Source organism: Dermacentor andersoni, chromosome 2 (assembly GCF_023375885.2).
Source record: "Dermacentor andersoni chromosome 2, qqDerAnde1_hic_scaffold, whole genome shotgun sequence".
In the NCBI taxonomy this organism is placed as follows: Eukaryota; Metazoa; Arthropoda; class Arachnida; order Ixodida; family Ixodidae; genus Dermacentor; species Dermacentor andersoni.
In genome coordinates this window covers 247,705,779-247,713,734 of record NC_092815.1, presented here as the reverse complement: position 1 = coordinate 247,713,734, position 7,956 = coordinate 247,705,779, and the positions used below count along the sequence as shown (strand labels likewise).

Below are 7,956 nucleotides of genomic sequence, written 5' to 3'. Positions count from 1 at the left end.
TCTCCGGCGGCGGCTGCTTGTGGCCCGGCCGCGCGAACCGTATCTTGAAAGCGAACAGCATTGTGGACAGAGTGTGCCCACTGCTGAAAACTTCGCGCGCTGTGTTCTCACCGTTTACTTCGCTTTGAAAACAGACGCGCGTACACCTATCTTGAAAGTGATCTGCGAAAAGCGCATAGTGCGGCATGAGCTGAAAGCTTCGTGAGCGCAGTGTTCTCGCCGCTTCGGTCGCGTTGAAGCGAGAGCTAGCACGAAGGTGAATTCACTCGCTGCTGCGGTTCTATTTTGAAAGATATCGTGCGGTACGGAATGACGGACGGATGGTTTTTCTTGTTGGGTAAGTATGGAATGCTTACGTTATAAAAAAAAAAATCGCAGGGTTCGCGAATTTCGCGATAACAACCAACACCAACGTACTCCCCCGCCCCCCGCTGAGCGATGCCGTCTTGATCGCCCCCTCCCAACCCCGGGAAAAGGGACACCACCTCTCTATCTCAGTTGAAGAAACGATGATGAAACGTTAACAATGACAAGAACGACATTTTCTAACGAGTTGTCATATGGCCTCCGAGGTTTGCGCGCGAAGCTTGCGCGCGCGAACCTGGGAGGCCATAATTGGCCACTTAATAGCATAAAAAGACAAAAAGATAATGCCAAACGACACAGTTAAAAATTCAAACAACGTACTGATCTTAGCTATACTGTTTGGGGAAAAGAAATAAAAAAATAGACAGCCGTAACACGCAACTAAAGCCACCACCGCCGGCATAACGCGGAACCAACAGTTGGCAACATTGCTTCGTCCGCTTCGTCTCCGCAACGAGAGCCGCCATCCTTTCGCGCCGGCCGTTTTGTCATAGTTCTGTTTTTCTGCAAGTCCGTGCACGCAGCTCATCGGTAGATGCACGGGTGCACGGCGTCGCATTGCGACCTGCGGCATTTTCTCGTGTTCGCGCAATCGGTGTGAAACATGTCGCATGTGAAATATTTGATAGAAGTGCCTCACGTCCAAGTCAAGCCGCCGTACGAGTGTATGGCTGTGTGCCCCGTTCTCGGAAGCGTCGACGGGTTTCCGGCATGCGGATTTCAGGTACGTGCAAATGCGTTTCGCCCTCCTATTGAGCTCCGGAGCGAAGCGTGCAATATTTCATGTGAAAGATGCAGTGACCGTCATCATGGTGTGAATTTCGAGTGGCAAACGAGAACTGTGGCACTTAGCGCATACCGCGGCTGCTAAGTCAGCGTGGAAATTGTTTTACGTTATCGTAATATGTTGCTGTCAGTCTAATCTGCCGCTTGTGGACAGCTAGCCCATTGACTTTTGCTTGTGGCAGCGATAGGTATATACATGGAAGCGGTAATAATTTTCCGCAGCAGACAGTTGTTTCGCTCGATGTTTGGTCGTGTTCCATGGCGTTATGAAAGCTAGAAAACTAACTGGCTTGATCGTGCTTAGTTCCAACTCCAAAGGGCGTAACGTTGGCGCTGTATATGTTTGTTTTCCGTGCCGCGAGTACCACTTTCATGCTTTTGTTGCATGAGAGTGGTAGCTGCTGCATGCCGTCTGGGCAGAATACAATAAAAGCTTATTTCCTCACTTTCATACGTATACAATGTGACGTAACAAAATTTCCAGCGTTTTATTCGGAGCGTAAATATCCAGTATAGTTTAGGAAGAAACTCAAATTCTGTCTTAGCTTAGTAGGCGTGAAACAAGTGAAACTCTCATTCCTTTTTGAATTGTTCGCCCAAACCGCACCGCCCGCAGATGCGTCATCGGGTAATTGACAGTAGCTTCGCTACGTGAGTTGTTTTTTGCGCCAATATTGCCCGGTTAAGTATCCTGTTAATTTATGCCGACGCTCGTTCATCTTGATTTTAAGCGATTACTATCCCCGAGTACCGGACGATGCCAAACTTGTTGCGAGGTGTAGCAAACGCGGGAAATTCAAACTAGCGGGGCTGCAAGTTCCTGTTTTTACGTTTCTTGCATTCAAAGCCAACAGACACAGTATCACTGATTTATTTCCATTTCTGCTGTACTTGATCAATCTAATGTGACAACTGCATTTGCTCTTTAATGTTCTCCATTTACTGTGTCTTCAGCTTGGCTGCCAGAAAATGCTTGAATTTTTTGCAGTATCCAAGTGACGAAATATTTCACTGACGGCCTTGTGTGAAACACGCAAGATGACAAAACTGATAGCAAAATGATGAGATGTTTTTTTTATAGCGTTTGGACTCGACTTTTGGTGAGGATGTCGATCGACCTTGGGCCTGGTGACAGCACACCCGACATGGCCAAAGTGCAGCCTATCAGTTTAGTGCCCCCGAATGGACCATCAGCATCGGAAAATGAAGCAGAGCCAGGTAGGGGCAATTTTTATTTTGGAACAGAATACTGACAGCTGCCTCTTTTTTGAAGAACTAAATAACTTATTTACAAACCAATCCTTTCTCTTTGTGCAGCCTACATAGAATTGTTTTTTGCTTGTTATACAGATCTTCAGAAAGCAGTTCTGAACCCTTTTTGCATGCACAAATGAATAAAGAGGAGTGCACTTTCTGAAGAAATTGATGCATTGAAATGTGCGTTCGACACACAATGAGATGCAAAATAACCAACAACTTTAAAGCGGTAAAAAAAAAAACAAGTTTGAAACATGTTCTAACATCATAGCCCGCCTTGGCATACGGATCTAAATATAACAGCAACAGAGGTGCATGCAGAGAAGTGTTTGTAAAGGTTTGCAAGATATGTACATTGTCTAAGAAATTGTTTTTATTTACTCGGAGCTTCTTCGTGCCATGGCAGTGCAGTAAAAGCTCAAAATGATGCCCCTGCTCCTAATAAAGCAACTTTAGATTTTAAAATTAAATTATGGGCTTTTACATTCCAAAGTCACAACCTGAAGTTTTGGGAACCTGGCCTTCTTTAATGTACACCTGAATCTAAGTGCATAAGCGTTATTGCATTTTACCCCCATTGGAGGGCAGCTGCCATTGCCTAGATTGAAGCTGGGACCAGCATGACTGAGCAGCATGGCATCATAGTAAGTGGGCTATAACACCAGGTCAAAATGAGAAATACTGCTTAGAGCTGCCAACTTCTTGGCTCACAAGCACTTTGCACTAAGTTAGAGGAGTATGGAGTACTGACAGCGACCGTTTATGTACCAATTTCTTTTTAGGCTGACTCCATTATTAAGGTGCGAAGCTTCAATTAGTCAAAACCAGCCTAAATTACAGAACCAGCTCAAAACACGCACCATGTATAGCTGGATTTGGAAATGAAAATGGAGTCAATTCATGTCGCCGAAAATGGAGGTGGCAGTCACACTATTTCATGCATTTTGCCTAAAACATAGTCAATTATAATTAATCAATTTCTAAAATATTCTTTTTGAAAAGTTTTTTTCAAGCATGAAAGGAGGAGCCAAATGGTGTTCAGGTGCACGAGTGGCTAGTTGCACAGCACTTCTTGCATGTATTCACTGGCTTCTTTCAAGCTGGCTTGCATGTATTCACTGGCTTCTTTCTACCTATTGAGCAGTAGAAAGCTGGATTGGGAATTTTTCAGGATGCTCTACAATTTTCACACTGACACTTTTGCTTTGAATATAATATTTGAGCAGTTAAATAATCGTTAATTACTAATTACCTAATTAGGAAAAATGCAAGAATTGGTTTCACTTCCTCAAAACGATGGCAAACGTCATTACATTGGTGCTGTCCAGCTACGTGGCACTTGTACATATTTAAAGCTTGCACGTGTCACACAGACCACCTGGTAATTGCAAGGCATATATAGAAGTGGCTAAGTTGTGTGAGCCAGCCATGTGTAGCGAATCATGAGAAACAGCCATGTTTCTTTGACTTAAGGGCATGATAAGATTTACATGCTCGACACCTTGTATCAGTGTGTTCTATGCCTGTTCGTAGTTTAGCTGCTACATAAACAATATTTCTCCACGTGTAAGCTCATATGCATCTTTTATGTACATTGCCTCGTGTGTCCAAAATAAACCATCCTCGCGCTTCCTTCATTAAGACTTCATCTGTTGCTGTGCTAAATTTTTAACATGCAACTGCACAAATTTTCTTCTAGTTCTCATATTTCCTCGTTGTTTGGTGGCTTTATTTCTGAACAAGTTGTTTTCGTTAAACCCTGTTGCACACAGCAGTAAACAGCATTTCTGCCTAGTATGGGAATTGCTTTTTTTTTTCAGATTGACATTAATACACCTTGCCTGGGCAGTGTAAGGCATTCTACATAACACGGCCCTGCAATAATGTTTTATATTGCATTCCAGCATCATGCAAAAGCTGTTTACTTACCAGATTAGAATATGTATAAGTGTTTGAAGTAACAGAACTGGAAGAAGCCAACAGATAATGAGGCCAAGGAAAGCATAAAGGAACATGTTTTAAGTTTTTTATATGAAGTATAGAAATGATAAATTCTGGGTAAATGAAAGTGGATTAAAAGATATCCACCTGTGGGTGGGGAACGAACCCATAACCTTCACATTACGCAAGTGATGTACTAACCACTGTGGTACTACGGCCGCGTTCGAGCGTCGACAATCTGAGGGGCCATTGTGGACGGTTGAATGCTGCCTCGGTGGCACAGTGGTTAATGCATCGCATACGTAATGCAAAGGCTGTAGGTTCGTTCTCCCCCCATGCCTGGTTGTTTTTTTACCATTTTCATTTCCCTTTATCATTTCTACATTTAAATAGAAAATTACAAATAAGTTTCCACGTGCCTTTCCTGGCATCTTCCAGCTGTGATTCAGAAAAATTTTGACCCTCAGTATCCTTTCTTCTCGTTTGGAAGAACAGGAGCTTCATTTGAAAAATAATGAATTCACCTTGTTCAGCATCTCAATGTGGTCTCAAATCTTATCACAGCATGTGTATTACTAAGTGAAGCTTTTGTAAAGATGATGATATAGCATGGGACCTAATTAGTAGCCTTTGTGTACAGATATATGACTAGTCTAATAAATAGGAGGATTTTAAGAAGCACTTCTAACACGGTCTGATCATGTGTTTAAAGAAGCTAATCTAGCATGATTTCAGGCATAACTGTTGCCCCTGAAGAATATTTGAATCATCTGCATTGGCATTGTTTTTAGAGAGCACCAATACTGATTTGATTGAAGTAGCCTCGTGGAACATGAAGCATCACTTCTTGCTGAGTCAAGGAAATATTATCTGCATATCTTAGGTGCATGTGTCATATGCTCGAATGCTGTTTAAAGGCTGCTAATAAGAAAATTACTTCACTTGCCTTCCAGAGATTGCTTCAGTAGTCTATGCTACTCGATCATAAACAATTTACCAGAGTGAACATTCATCACAGTTGGCTTTGCAATGTTTATGCAAAATACCACAAATGCCTACTAGACATGTGGCTGCACTAAAACTTGGAATTAATGACCAGTAAGATTTATAGGACAGAAAAACTTAGTTAATTACTCCAAAACAAAATGCCAGGCACTTCGGTTATTTCTGCCATAAGAGTTTCTTACAGTAATTACTAGAGGGAACTCTGGCGCTGCAGTCGTACCACCATGGGAATGGTGGGAAGCACATGGATTTGTCTGATATTCGAGCTTGTGAATTCAAACGTTCTTGTGGCTTCGTATATTATACGCTATATAAATCTTATTGTCGATTTCAGCGCAGTCTATACTCTTCGAAGTGCAGAAGACGGCGCCAACACGCATAATTGCTATAAATTGCAACGATTGAGCTTGTACAGGTGGCCAAATTGAAAGGCGCCAAGCGTCTCAAGGCACTGGTATGCCCGCGATAAATTCATCAGGGCGTTGCACTCGCTTGTCGTTACATGCCTCCGTAGCTTAATGGTTTCAATATCAGACTTCTGTTCTTGAGTTCCTGTGTTTGAATCCTGTCATCGGACGATTTTAATGTTTATTTATTTATTACACAGTACTTGACAAAGTCACAAAGCCGCTTGAAGCCAAACAGATGAAGTTTAGGCAAATCCATGTACTTCCCATAATTTCCATGCTGGTGAAGCCGTTCTTGTTTGATCTTCTGTAGACACTAACGTCAGAGTTCCCTCTAGTAATTACTGTATGAAACTCTGATTTCTGCACCTGGCTCGTGCAGAAGCGGCACCACACCCGTTGCGTAAACATGCACTACCTTTCGGCCAAGTGTGGGAAATGCTGTGAACTCGTCCTGTACAAAGCCTGCACTAAGTAAAACAAATCACAACGTGCAGTTGCTGCCACGTTGAACTGGTGTAATGAGTAGTGAAATTCAGCACCTCCTGAACTAGTTCAGAAAGTGCAGGTTAATCAAGTGGAGATTATATAGTAACAGAAGTTGAGTGATTCTGAATTACATTCGCGAAATATACTTCATGATACTTTTCCATTTATTTCCTCAGTTATTAAGAATCCCTTTTGCATTGTTGGACGAAACTACTGGATGCCAACATATTTTCTAGCATTCAATGGTAGCAAACATGTAAAAACTTGTTCTAGTTTCTGGATTGCCGCTTTAACCATTAACCCCCAAATTAATTCCGGAAAAATGCACCAAATTTTTTACGTACTCAATTTTTGGGTGTCATTCTCATTCGAAAAATATATTACTTCATTGGTCTCTGGTTAGAAATAACACAAAAATAAGAGCTGCTCTTGAGGGCAGCTTTCCCTCAATGCCGACTGTAACTCATCTTTGACAATAACAGCAGCATAACATCGGGCAGAAAGAGTGTGACTCGTCATTGGCGATATTGGTACTTCCTCCAGTAACTAGTACAGCTTGGGATCAAGGGTTAAAGGTTGCGACTTCGTTGCTGCCCAATTTTAATTCTGCAGCTGTTAAACTTGGGTGTAGCGTGTGTATACGTGTGCATGCATTAAAATGACTTCACGCTAGAGCAAAGCAACTGTAGCGCAGAGAGGCATTAGTCATGTTTATATATTTGCTTTGTAAAGATGCGCGAAGTTTATCTTTTGCAGTATAGACTTAGCGCTCTTTGGCCAAAGATGCCCTTGTGCTACTAAAACCTATCAATTAAATAGCTTTTTGCAGTAGCAGGTGCTTATTCCTTTTTCAGGATCGGTGTGTGAGTTTTAATTTGTTTTTCTTGAACTGTGCAATTCCCACTCACAGGACTGCATGTCATCTGAGGTGTTCCTTCTTCAGTCAAGAATGTTGAGGTTTTGTTTGTGAAACTCGATTTCTTGCCTCAAACGAGCTTGTACAAACTGACCAAGCTGATAATTCTACCTGCTCATATGTGAAATATGTTGCGGTTATGAATCCTCATAATGAATGACACATAGCATAAAAAGTTTATCTATTAAAACAATTTAATGAAATTTTTGATGTCTTTCGTGTTCGTGTTCACTTCTCTACTCTCGTGTCCTGTCTGCATGCCTCACCTCTTTTTTTGCATATTAAATATTATATAAACTTAACCATGCTTTTTTACCACAATGCAGGGGGAAAAGGTTCCGGTAACACCATGCATTCAGTATGGTGGCCCAGACGTGTATGCAAGCAACCTCCTTCACGTGGACCAAGAACTACTCTGCAGTGTCTCGCAGACTTCCATGCGAAGCCCTCAACATTCTCGTCTCAGTGGAATGGCTGCTCATCTATCTGCGTGTCCATCACCTAGACGGCCAGTTGTAAAGCTCCTGTACCCGTTTAAGAAACTTTAATGATTTTTTATTTAGTTTTCACGGTTGGCCGTAGAATCTTACCATTTCTGATGTTTCTAACATTTTTACCTGGCACAAAGTGGTGCAATAACTTTAAACCAGTGTAATGTATTTAAGTGATGCTCACTCTAATGTCTATCTGGTTTTGTTAGTGTTTAAGAAATTTCGATGTCTGATCAGGTAACAGCATTTGAATTTGTCATCGTGGCTCGTTTCAAGGAGCTGCTAGGAAATAAGACGC

General features: G+C 42.0%; 1 long non-coding RNA gene across 1 annotated transcript; it reads left to right on the top strand.

Moving 5' to 3' along the window:
- The first annotated feature begins 758 nt into the window (after positions 1-758).
- LOC140216030 (uncharacterized) lies at positions 759-7,659 on the top strand. Its single transcript, XR_011892678.1, has 3 exons — positions 759-1,090; positions 2,234-2,370; positions 7,494-7,659. It is a non-coding gene; the product is annotated as an uncharacterized lncRNA (long non-coding RNA).
- Positions 7,660-7,956: the final 297 nt, after the last annotated feature.